General features: G+C 45.1%; 1 pseudogene; it reads left to right on the top strand.

Annotated features, from left to right (window-relative positions):
• The first annotated feature begins 11144 nt into the window (after nucleotides 1-11144).
• On the top strand, nucleotides 11145-11856 carry LOC144098068 (uncharacterized; annotated as a pseudogene).
• Nucleotides 11857-13060: the final 1204 nt, after the last annotated feature.

The following is a 13060-nucleotide window of genomic DNA, read 5'->3' as shown; positions in this document are numbered from 1 at the left end:
ATTCAGCTGGTGTAGCTGGACGGGTTCCCGTGAATTCTGTTAGACGCACTGGGCAGACACACGTCACCCATGTGCCGCGGCTCGAAAATCAGTTCTGCGCTGAAACGGAAGCTGAATTGACTCTTGTGCGTTGGCAGTTAGTTTTTGGGCTAAACATAAAAACTAATAAATTTCAAAAACATGTCAGCCGAGCCGGACGAACGGAAGCAGAGATTCCTTCGAACTACGAGGAGAGTGTCAGGCAGCAAGATTTATTGCTCATCGCTCTGAACAAGACCAAACAAGTGAGCTTAAGGAGTGACACCGCGGCAATGAATAAAATATAGAGAAGGAAGGACTCGGAAGGACTCCTCCTAGTCACCTAGTAACATAATGGTTCAATGAATGGGATAGATACGGGATAAGATATCAGTTAAAAGGCGCCCTCAACTGGCAGTGGAAGGGAGTTTCGGTTATTGGCCAACTCACTCGGATACATGGTGTGACACGTGACGTTCCCGATGAAAGCCTCGCTATAGTCTTGTCTTAATTTGCCCTTATATACGTGCATTATTATGGAATAAACTTGAGTTAGCGCTAATCCTTGTCTTTTTCGGCTTCATGCTCGTGTTTCTGCGCAATTTTTTAAGTGTGCATGTAAACGAACTAACCCAAATTTCTCCTCTCCTAGGCAGTGGTACACATGCAAAGCTATTTTTTCAATGGCATGTTTTGATTCCTTCTAAGTCGTATATGAGCCTATCATCGCATCAGGTGCAGCCAATGTTCCTTTCCTGTTAATTTGTTGTTGTTATTGTTGTCCTCTGTTGGAGTGGCACATACCCACAGTAAGTGATTGGTTGCGGTTTTGTATTTCTTTTTGAACACTATCGGCAGACCCATAATTAGAGTGGGCTAATGAAAGGTAAAAAAAACTGCCTGACGCACCACCAGTTGGCACATCAGCCTTATCGGCAGACACAAAGAGTAGAATGGACAAGAAAAAATAAACACAAAAACGATCAACTCGCACCATCTGCAGACACAGCAGTAGCCACTAGTATGCGCTCCATTTCTTCAGTGAACTGATCGCACATAATGCACCATTAGACCAGGATGAAACGCGAATTGCGCCTACGAAGAAAACGCAACATTTTGCGATTCTGGTTTCAGCTATAGCGTTAGAGTAATCTGATTCATGCTTGTGTGAAACAGAGCCAGCGATGTACATTTTCTTAAACCGGTTGCAAACCACTGTCTCGCTGCACACCAAAAAAATACGTTATGCGTGTTCGCATTTCAGTTCGGGTCGATAGTACATAGGCAAAACACTTAAGAAAAAAAAATCACACGGCAATTACACACCATACGTGTAATCACCGCTACCTGGTCTACGTTGTGTTAAATGTACGCCGTTCACGGCGCGAAGCTGGCCTTTGGCTGCATCCATCGCCCTTCGCAATCGGATCCGGGTAGTGAGAGCGATAAAGGTTCGGCTCGTAAGAAAGAATGCTGTTGGGACGTGGACAAGAAATGCACTGTACGACACAATCCCCGCGCCAACGTATTTGTTAAAACTTAAAGAACGCACTGTAACTCTCCTAAGCCAGAACACAATCACTGGACACTGACGCGGTGAAGCAGCTTTCAAGGCAGATGTAACAAATGCAAACTATAACGTGGACAAACTATCATCCGCATCATGATAGGTGTGATCGCCAATACAGAGAGCCAGCCCTTAATGCGAAGGTTTCCGGCGAATGCATAGTTGTGGGGGTGTGAACGTCAAGCGTCTACCCGGACGACACCTGAACCGCACAGCGATGGAAGCGACGAAGAAGGTAATGAATACGCCCTTCGCGCGTCAAATTTCGAATGGGATGTCGGAGAAGTGTAATGTGATTAAGAATAATCTGGGCTTATAGTGCGATGACGAAGACACAAGAACACGTTCTTCCCGCGTTGAGCACCTCTTATTATATTTCTTCAACTGACCCAAAATCGCTCGCATGCTATTTCCAGATTTCTTGTAGCTCTTTTTTTCCATGTGGTCTGAACGTTTTTGCGCATTGTAGGATTCAAGCCAGAATACGGGAGTGCCCGAACTTTACTCCGGATCGTGAAGCCGGGTACGGCCACTGAAACGGTATGCTAGATTGCACTGAGCAGGTAGATAATGTGACATCAGCACACGTGTTATTGCTGAAAACGGTCGCTGCCTCGTGGATTGTAACAGCTGCTTTGACTCTCTGTGAGAACTTGAAAATTTTGTGATGATGCACGGGAACTGGTGACGACCTTAACAATGGCCGCCATAGAACAGATAATCCTTCTTGGAGGGTGCAGTGGAAGTGTTCGGATAGAGACTTCCTTGTGTCTTAGTCCAGGGTGACCGTTTGCATCGTTGCAGTAAGTGTCAGCGCTCGGAAGTTCGCCTTGTTTTTTTTTTCGTAAGAGCGGTGGGACGACAGAGCAGGCTGTGTAAAGGAAACTGATAAGTGCAACTCAATGGGACATGGAGGCAGGAGAGTGGGTGAGAGAACAAAGCTTATTTAATAATTTCGTATCAAAAATTAGGAACAAAAATGAACTTTAGGCTTAGGTTATGCGACTCAGGATATGAGGGACGCCGTAGTGGAATACAATGAGCAATCTCGACCAACTGGGCTTCTTTAACGCGCTGTAATAAAGTACGCGGGCCTCTAGAATTTTGCCTCGATCGAAATGCGACCGCGACGATTGAGATCAAACCCCCGCCTTTCGGATCAGCAGCCTAGCACCATAGCCACTGAGCCAACGTGGCGGCTGGAAATGGAGATGAGCAGGGCATGTAATATGAAGTGAAGATAACCGATGGTACCTTGGGGTGATATTCAACTGGATTCCAACAGAAGGTCAACGTAGCAACGGCCTTCAGAAGGCCATGAAGTATAAAAGTTTGCGGGGTAGAGTGGTGGGAGCTGTCTCGGGACAGAGCAGATTGAAGACTAATGGGAGAGATCTTCGCACTGCAGCAAACGTAACTCAGATGCTTATGATGGTTGCGGAGATAACTTGTATGTGTTGGCGTGGTAGTGCAGGGGCTGCATTTATCTATAGGCGGTGTACTAAATTAATGATACGTAAGCGCCAAAGCCACAGGAACGGCCACGCGACGCGCCCTAAGAGAGGCCTCTGTTAATTTCCACCACCGGGGATTCAGTACTGTACGCCGAAGTATCACTATACGAGTGTTCTTAGACTTCTGTGGTCTTCCAACTCGCGGCCGTCAACGAAGTATCGAGCCCTTAACCTCTAAAGAATTCCGTTGCGGCCAGAGCGACCGCGGCAGCCATGGCTAAGTCCGTGCGAGACTTTTTGCAAGGTAATTTTCGGCTGAGTTCACATCACCGAATGGCGCATCAGATGGGAACGGCGCGCCTACCAACCTCCTTCCTATTCAGTAATTGCTTGCAAATATTGCAAGCAAAGAAAACTCAGAAAAAGGAGGAAGAGATACGTCTTATACCGTGATTGAGCATTTGCACACTGATATGACAACGTATGATAGCTTGACGTTCATGGTTTGGAACAGAACAGTTACTAACATTACCAGTAGGCAATAGTTATTTCATAACCAGCCACAGCAGTTTAGTTCATATCGGTCGTCACCGGTGCTATGAGGGCGCCCTATATGGCTCCGCACAAGAAAGCGCTGCGCACAAGAGCACGGGTGAGCGTATGGGGTTGCATTCCTAGGAGAAATACCGGGGCAGGGGGTTGCTGGGACTTCCGTTTTCCATACCACGTAACTTCCTCCTAGCGTTCATGAAAGATGCGTTCGACATAGAATCAGAGACTGAATCAGGTTTAGTGTAACGCCTGCATATAGGCGATGTTTCCTGAAGAAACACGGGACGCGAGGTGCGACTACTCACGAAGTTTTGAAGGAAATCTAAAGGATATTATTTCTACTCGCACATGTAACTTTCTGGCGAACAAGAATGTGGTGCAGGCTGACTCCAGCAGTTGTGACTTTATGTGGGTGATATAGTGAGTGCTCTCACGAACGTCGGGGGCACTCACTAGCTCTGGTCATGTAATCCGGCTGATGACCTTTGGTCACGCGATCGGGGTGTGTCGTGAAGTGATCGTCCTTATGATTGTGAAGAATGTAAATGTCAATATCGAACATTACGCCTTTCAGATAAATTATCTGAGGATAGAAATATGGGCCCATCGGGAAATTTCTCAAATAAAGCTGGTAAAAGGTATGGGAGGTTTTCCGATGAAGTTTTCAGCCTCAAACTAGAGAAGTGCCATTAAAGATTGTACGTTACTGAACCGTAAATACTCAAGCAAACCTATAGGTATGTCCACAAATGTTTGCATCGTGTTAACAGAAACTCTAGTTAAAAATAAATGCGTGGGTGTTTGACCCCACCTTGTGCAATGAAAACTACCTTGTGCCATGGCGCTCTTTGGCCAAAGCTGCCCTTGCGCCATAAACATTCATCATCATCAGAATTAAATGCGAAGGGAATCTTTACAACTATGAAAATGGGGGAGGATAAACTGCGTGAATCTGTTCAGTGAGAGGTGGTTGAAATGTAGGGTGTAGAGTCTTAAAGTTTACATATTAATGTGCAAATCAAAGAATCAACAAACAAATAAATCTTGCAGAGTGCTCGCGCAGCCTGCGGTCCTGTACAAACTAGGCTTTATGGCATCAAATTGCCATAGATACCAAAGGAGCGCCAACGCGACACGACCAGTTTTGATGAAAATGAAGCTTTAAGGCAAAGAAACTGTGAGGACGCTTAAGGCGCCTTAAGATTAGACTGTAATAGCGTTAGATTTCACATTTATCGAAGCTTCTGTTGCAACGTCTGTATGTGTTTGCGTCAGTTTCTTTGCAATTCTAGGTCTATCAACCTGTACATTCGAACTGCTAGCTGTTGTAGCAGGTATCCACTACGCTGTGGTGGCGCCCATGTTTACATATATGAAAAAGTTTTGTAATTTTTGCTTTCCATTCGCTATTGGCTTCCTGGCTAGAAACTAGGCTGCCCGCAACCACGCTGAGCAAGTTTTAATGAAATCACTATATCACATGACCTCCCTCGACCAATATTTAATTTAGCAACCACCTGCAAGAATGGACAGACTGCACACAATCCAGTTTCCAGGTTGCAACCTGCCACGGTGGGCAGGTTTTGATAACGTTAAAAGGCAGTGATACCTCTCGAGACCAATAAGCAAATTTTGCGACATCAGATGGCGGAATTTGTTCCTGATGTGAACTCTACTGCTATCAATTTATAGCCTACATCATTTTCTTCGCCCCGGCACCAAAATCACAATTGTTTATCCGCAAGGTTTCCTCTTGGTATCTTTAGAATTTTTCTGATGTTTCGGCAACTATGACCGCCCCTTCTAGAATTTTGTATAGTAGATTCGCCGCAACAGTGGCCGAGTGGCCGTGTTTTTTTCAATATTGCTGAACCCGACAAAATGAAACATGAATGAGATGTGTTAAAACAAACTAAAAATTGCGTGCATATGGGGCGCTGAAGAAAAAAAAATGTCGATGGTTTAGCTCTGGTTAAACCTGAAGTGAGGCGATAGCTACAGCTGGCCGAGTGGGAATTGCTCACTTGAATTGCAAAGTCAGTCTTTCGCCGCTTCGTTTCGCTGGGCGTTCCTTCATCTTCGTTCCACCTGACACGGCGCATGCGCACAGCTGTTGCAGCTCGATTTCGCCGGCGTGCCGCGCCGCCGGCAGCAGCAGCAGATGCTCCGCACCACGTGACTGGTCACGTGACCAACCACGTGCCGCCGCTACGGTAACGTGCCATTGTCGTGCTGAAGGCTCGAAATGCTACCGTAATGTAGCTATCGCTACAAAAGGCCGGTAAAAAGAGTGCGTGCAGGCGTGCATGAGGTTGACAGAGTGTTCACGTGGGGGACGTGATTACGCGGACTGTGTACCTACTAAACTTACCCTCTCACCCGCTTGCAAGGTTAAGGGTAGTTAATGACACATGTAGTCTTGGACCTAGAGAATGGGTATGTGACTATCTTGTTAAATTCATCGCAGTGCCTCCAGACAACAGTGCAGCTGAAGACCAGCTCCTGGTGGTTACTGTAGCACTCCTTGACTCTGTGCATTACAAGTCGTCGTCTTCATCAACTTAATCTGTGCGCAAGGCAGGAAAGGAAAGGTAATTAGCTTTCAATAGCGCTTCCAGATACGTGGCTTTGTTGTCCACTTGCTGTCCAAGAGTGCGCGCTGCAGCAGCGCCAAGATGATGGTCACAAATTCGTTTCTGTTCCTCGTCCGGGATTTTGATGGCTTTTTGCTGATACCGAGACCAACTACGACGTGTGCTGCACCGCTGACACGGTGCCCGGCCTGTGACAGCGACTGGGTAAGTCGGCCTGTTCATCCGACACCTGTTCTCCAGCTCCGAATCAGTGTTCGCAACGGTGCTACTCTTTCATCGTTAGATCCGCAGGACCCATCGTAAACGGCAGTGACCAGTATACATGAAAACTTGCAAGTAGTTCTCAGCAGTGGGCGCATCAGCAACGCCAGGATGATCGTCACCAATCCCTTTCTGTTTCTCGTCCAGGTGAGCAGACGCTATGGAAAATGTTTTCGCAGCAATGGTGTCTGCCTACTTGTGCTGCCGTACCCACGGCCTGTTTGAGATGTTTGACAACTTACGATTTTTACTCCTTCTCGTTGGAGGTATTGAAGGAAACCGAGGTCCAGAACTTTTCCTTGAAGTCCAACTGAAAGCAATTGCAGGTGACATACCAGAAATTAAAAAGAGGAAAGCAGTAACCAATCAAAAAGTGACCGCGATAGACAAAAATTTGAGAAAATTCCCGTGCTTGAAATAAAAGTATCACAATGCTTGAAAAAGGTGGCCAAACACGAGCAGTACGTGGAAGGTGTGGCCAAGAAATTTGAGGGTATCGAAAATAAGAGGCGTTGTCTAACCTAATTGTTTACTGTGTGAGTGAACCTGAAGAAAAATCCTCTGAAACTCTCAATAAAGCAGTTGCAAATGGAATCCTAAAAGACAATCTTGAAGTTGACACTGCAGGGTTGGAAAGAATTCATCGAATTGCTAGACCGAAACCGGACGACGAGACTTATACTAGACTAGTCATTTTAACCTGTATCACTACAACGATAGAACGAATATTCTAACAGACTGAAACAAAAAATTCAAAAATTCTTGATATTCTATCGGAGACCATGCGATAGAGCAAAAGAATATTGAGACCGGAAAGAAAAGTAATCTTGTCTGACGATGAAGTTCGCATAGCTGGCCGCCTTTCTGAGTGGGACATCGAACGCGGCGACATAGTTGAAGTAAAACCTAAAAAAAAAAGGACGAGGAATGCAGCACAGAACGCAGAGTCACGCGATCGCAACGAAAGCAACTGTTCTGAATTTAAACGCATGAAGCCTTATGAGTAAAATGCAATGCCTGAAAGCCTTTTTGCTTGCATTAAGTCCCGATGGGGTCACTATTTCTGAAACGTAGCTTCACCAAGACGCATTAGATAATGAAGATGTCGCGCAAGGCTACGTAATTCTACGCAAAGGAAGAGCGTCGAGAGGCGGTGGTGTCGCTATTCTCTTGAAGATTGTTATCTCTTTCGTTGTATTGTCTGATGTACCGAAGGGCGAAACATTTGGTTTAAAATAAGTATAAATGGATGCACTCTACACGTAGGTGCTTTCTATAGGGCCCCAAACGCTGATGCACCTAGATTCTTTGCTTTGTGACATGCAGACACACTTCTCAAATAACAAAATTATTTTGGCCAGCGACTTTAATTTTCCGGAGTTACACTGGAACCCCCAAATCCAAGAACTCGTTATAGCAATGGTCTGTCAGACAATATATTCACATTTAACCTCAATCAGCTCGTCCACACACCCACCCGCTTTCATGGTCCCTCAAGCTTGGTAATTGATCTGGTTTTTGTTAGTGACTATTTTTATTCAACCCCAGCAGGTATTGAAATACTTGAATGATTGTGGGACCACAAACTCGTGCACACTGCCTTCCAGTGTTGCTTTAAAAATAAAACGTGACAGAACACAGATACTAGCATTTGCGAAGGAATATGATGCAGCAATTTTGGCATATCTTCTTCATGAATACCCCAGTAACAAGGTAACATGTGGGGAAGTTGGTATATTTCAGACATAATTTCACCGGCGACACCAATTTGTTGTTCAGACATAATTTCACCAGCGAAACCCATTCGTAATTCAGACATAATTTCACCAGCGAAACCCATGACCCATATATTATTCGAAACACCGCCAGCGTGGTTGATGAACTGAAGGAGGGCATTTCTGGTGAAACCTCTGCGTTCTCAGTCGACATAGAAGACATTACCTATTCTATATCCCATGCTGAACTCTTGTGTATGGTGCGCGAATCATCGAACAGTCTGGTGCCATTGCTTTTCAGAATAGGAGTGGTCTGAGTGTAGACTATTTCACCGACTCTTGGTGATATAGTTATCGTTCACTATTGTTGAATTTTAAGACAAGTACGTGCAAAAGAATGGCCTTTGTATTGGGGCTAGTGTAGCTCCGCTGTTATGCCAAATTTTTTTTGCCCAAGTTTGACAGACAGTTCTCTTCGACGCATCCTAACTGACGACCACGTACTTCGTGTGTTCAGATATGTTGATAATTTTTTAATATTTAATTAATCCTAAATGTTAAGCTTAAATAAGATGCACACATACACACATGCACATGATGCGGAGAGACAGCCACGCTATATACCACTACATGGAGCTGCCAAGGCAACCCGGGAATGTAAATCGTACATAATGCCACGTCGCAGCACGCTTAGGCAGCGTTGTCCTACTGGAAACCAGGAGATCAGCTTATGCTGGTCGAACGGGCCCAAGCTGCCGTAGCCACCTTATGAGTCCTGAGCTAGGCACACCACCCACGAAGGCTCTAGACTTCCAAAGAGCAATCAGTAGACGTTTCGTTTCTCTCTCTCTTTCTCTCCACACAAATAAGTGAAGCAAAGGAGTCGACATGAAATAATCGCTAAATATTACAAGGACTTATTTTCGAGCTTGTTTGTTCTTTAGCGTTAATACTTTTTCTTCTGGTTTTAGCGCACTAAGCTGAAGCGAGCTTTTCAATGAGTGATAATAGCCTGGTCCGACACCACTAAAAAGCGGAAACTTTTCCTCAAGTAATTTTGCGAGCCCCAAACACGGAGTGGCAGATAGCTGCGAAATTCTTTTTCATCGTATCTTTGAGCCTTGAAGAATCAGTTATCGTTTCATTGTACGGCGGATGTATTTAGAAATCAGTTTACGATTTATCTATGCAGTAAATGGTTACCTATAATTTCGAGGGTACTATATCACGGGTGCAATATGAACGCCTGGATACCGGCACCTTCAATCTTCTTGAAAAAAGCGGGTGATGTTCAGTTTTCAGCAGATTTGTCTACACAGTGGTTCAACATACCGCTCGGGTGTGTGTTAGCGCCGTTGGTCGCTACATCTTGAGCTCAGTGTAGGTAATCGGAGCATGATAATTTAACCAGAGGCGAAGCGAAACCGCATGCGGAATCGTATATTATTTGGAGCTGCAGTCTATTTGTAAACGGCGTCAACGTGCTAGGCAGTGTGCCGTTCGTGCGCTTTATAAAAGCGTTAGGAGAATCATACCGTTCTCTTCAATATGAAAGGGAACAAAAATTCGGGAGAAATATTTTTTTGATTACTTCTTGGCTTAACTTCCTAAAAAGTTTTGGAAATTGTATGCCAAGAGCACTACTATTCAGAAATCAAGAAAATTGTGCTGATTACACTTAATTCCCGAGTAACCATTAATTGAATGATTGTACTTTTTGCTCTTTAATATTACAGAGACATGTAACTGTGTAGGCTGTGTCTTCAGGAAATGCCGTCTCTGAAATGTAATGGGTGTGCGCGCAAGCCCTTAAAGGCTGTTGCTACAGCTAGCGCATATTGTATGCTATATTTTTACAATACAGATGTTTCCAAGGGTTTTTCGTTGCTCGCGGTAACCTTGCATCTCCCAAAGCTGGCTGTTGCGGTTAACGTTCACCGATAAACCTTGTAACATGGACGACGTTTCGAAGGTTGTTTTCAAATATAGCATCACATGCACTGCATAAAACTCCTGACGCACAAGTCATCGAGCGTTCATATTACCGGGCTCAGTCTCCTACTAAACACCATAACGTGCCATTTGACATGGAATACGGCGACAGATGTTGCGGTGAAACATTTGACTCAGTAGGGCCCTAGTATGCTGTGACTGACACAGTTTCCAGCACATGCCTCCGCAACATCCTCTCGGCTTACGTGGCAGCACATGGCTCGTGTCGGTCGTGAATTCTTTCCCGCTGACACACGCGGGAGAACAGATTGGGAGGAGTGTTATAATCGGCCATATTCGGAGCCTTGTGGAGTGCCTACGCAGGTGTTTGTTCGGAGGTTGAAAAGTCGCATATTGTAAAGGCGCTCTGGATACGAAAGCGTCACATACGGTCAAAGAAATATGTCCATTCCTACTTCCTGGCGGAAAGGATTAAGCTGGGAGGTCACTCAGCCGCACAGGCCCTCGAGAGGTACACAAGTATCTAGATGCAACCTTGGAGGACCATGGCGTCAAAGGATTCCCCAGAAACTGATAGTAGTGGCCAGTTTCTGCTACTTGCCTCTGTTTGGTGGTGCTAGGTGTTTCCTAGAACGATGTCTACGTCACAGGGGCCGCTTTGCTAGCCAAAAGGCGGGTCAGTGCAGTGCTTCCTGAAATGAACCAATGCACCTGCCCGGAAGAAGCAAGGTTGCGCACCACTTCTTCTGGACGAAACTGTGGCCGGAACGTCCTCGCCGACCGTGACGCCAAGCCTTGATGTGCTGGCGGGACACTATTGCCTAAGCTTGTTAGATACCATTCTCCAAGTCTTAATATGCTTGGACCAATTTTATTCCTGATATACATTAATTATATAAGTGAATTTCTTACCTCTACTACTAGATTATTTGCTGATGACTGCGTTATATATAGACAGATTACCAACCCTGACGACACCTCTTTGCCGTCAGACCTGGACCGAATCACCACTTAGTGTGAACAGTGGCAAATGCAAATTAACGTCTCTAAAACAAAGACTATAACATTCACCACCAATAATCCGCTTCAAAATCACTGTTATTCCATGAATAGTATTCCCATTGAGAATGTCTCTACAGTGAAATACCTAGGTGTTCATTTTTCGTCTGATCTAACATGGAATAACCATATCGATGCTATTTTCAGTAAATCAGCTAAAGCACTTGGTTTCATCAGACGTCAATTGCACCAAGGTGATCCTGCCACCAAACGTTTAGCCTACACTACCCTCATCCGCTCGAAAAGAATACGCATCCTTAATTTGGAACCCGCATCAATTGTACTTAATTCACAAACTGGAATTAATACAAAATAAAGCAGCGAGATTTATAACTAAGAACTATTCACGTCAGTCCAGCATAGCAGCAATCAGAGCATCGCTAAAGCTACTATCACTCGAAAAGAGAAGAATACTAGCACTATTATCACACTTTCACAGATTGTACCACAGTCACTCTTCATTCGCTTCATACTATATTAGACCCGCCCACCGTATCTTTCCGCGCTTAGATCATGCTCTCAAAATCGAACCCATGTTTGCACGTACCCATCTCTTTAGTCATTCACCATTGTTTCTTGCCGTTCACCACTGGAACAAGTTACCGGGTGATATTGCCTTCACCTTAAATCATGACGCCTTTGTGCAAAAACTAAAGTGTTTTTTACAAATAAATTCTGATTAGGAAGGCTCGATTCCTGCATATGCCCAACTGCGAATTTTCTGTACCTTTTTTTTCCCATTTTGCTTATTGTTCTGGATTTGTGCTGCTTGTAGAGCTATGTATTGAGTATTGTTTATATATAACTGTACACCCCCATATGTAATGCCTGAAAAGGGCCTTTAGGGTATGTGAATAAAAAAAAATAGGGGGGGGGGGGGGTGTCTACCAACAGTTTTGTTGCTTTGTAAGAATTCTCTAGCGTACAACCAGAGTCCTTAAATACCTTACCCTGCTCACGAAGCTTCTGCATAATGCTCTGAGCGAGGTTCGTAAGCTGCCAGGTGAGACAGCACCGCTGCGCTATAGTGGGCGCATTGGTGACAGCGGTGAAGGCAGCCGGCTTGATAGTGCTGTGGAACGCTAAAACTACGAGAGATTGACGCGTAAATTGTGTAGTGCATTCGGCATCGTGCATGGCGATGCCGCATGAGATCGCTGCGATGGTTGCCAAAGACGCAGCATGCCGCTTCGGCTGTGGTAGAACTACCAAAAAAATAAACGGGAGAGGGCTTCTGAACATCCGGGTGTAAAAAGAGCGTTTTTACCAGAGTGGTGTCATTCATGTCGTCACAGCTTCCGTCACAACGCGGCGCAAGAGCAGGCAAAGCACGCTGGCCCCGCTAGGCAAAAAGTATGGACGGACGCTGTCCTATTGTACAGTATTTGAACGCTTCCCGTCAATGATTTCTCTACACACCCCCTACTACTTCATTGATTTTCCGAAGGCACCTCCTTAATTCGTAACAATTTTTTTTTGACACCACAGGGAATTTTTGCTACCCTTTTCATGAGTGCTGCATTCATAGACGTTTGTGTTCCTATGCGAAACACCAGCAATAAAAATGAAATAAAAGAAAACACTGGCGGTTCTCCTCTATCCTCAACACCAGTCCCCTAGACAATTAGACACCATCCCTAATATTAATTCCTGGGGAAAGCCCGCTTCTCGTTTCCTTGGTTGAAGTAGAAACCAGCTTTGACCGGTCATATGCGGCAGCAACACGAAAATACACGATCAATAGCCGTTACCTGATCACGACACAACGAAACATTGCGCATACCCTGCGCTCAAACGTCTCCAAAAGAGCAGATAAAAAGGACTCCATGTAGAAGCGAAGCAATTCGTTACCTCGTCGCCCATTTCATTAATAGGATCAAGCCCTTG

Source organism: Amblyomma americanum, chromosome 7 (assembly GCF_052857255.1).
Source record: "Amblyomma americanum isolate KBUSLIRL-KWMA chromosome 7, ASM5285725v1, whole genome shotgun sequence".
NCBI lineage: Eukaryota > Metazoa > Arthropoda > Arachnida > Ixodida > Ixodidae > Amblyomma > Amblyomma americanum.
This window is presented reverse-complemented; position numbering and strand designations above follow the sequence as displayed.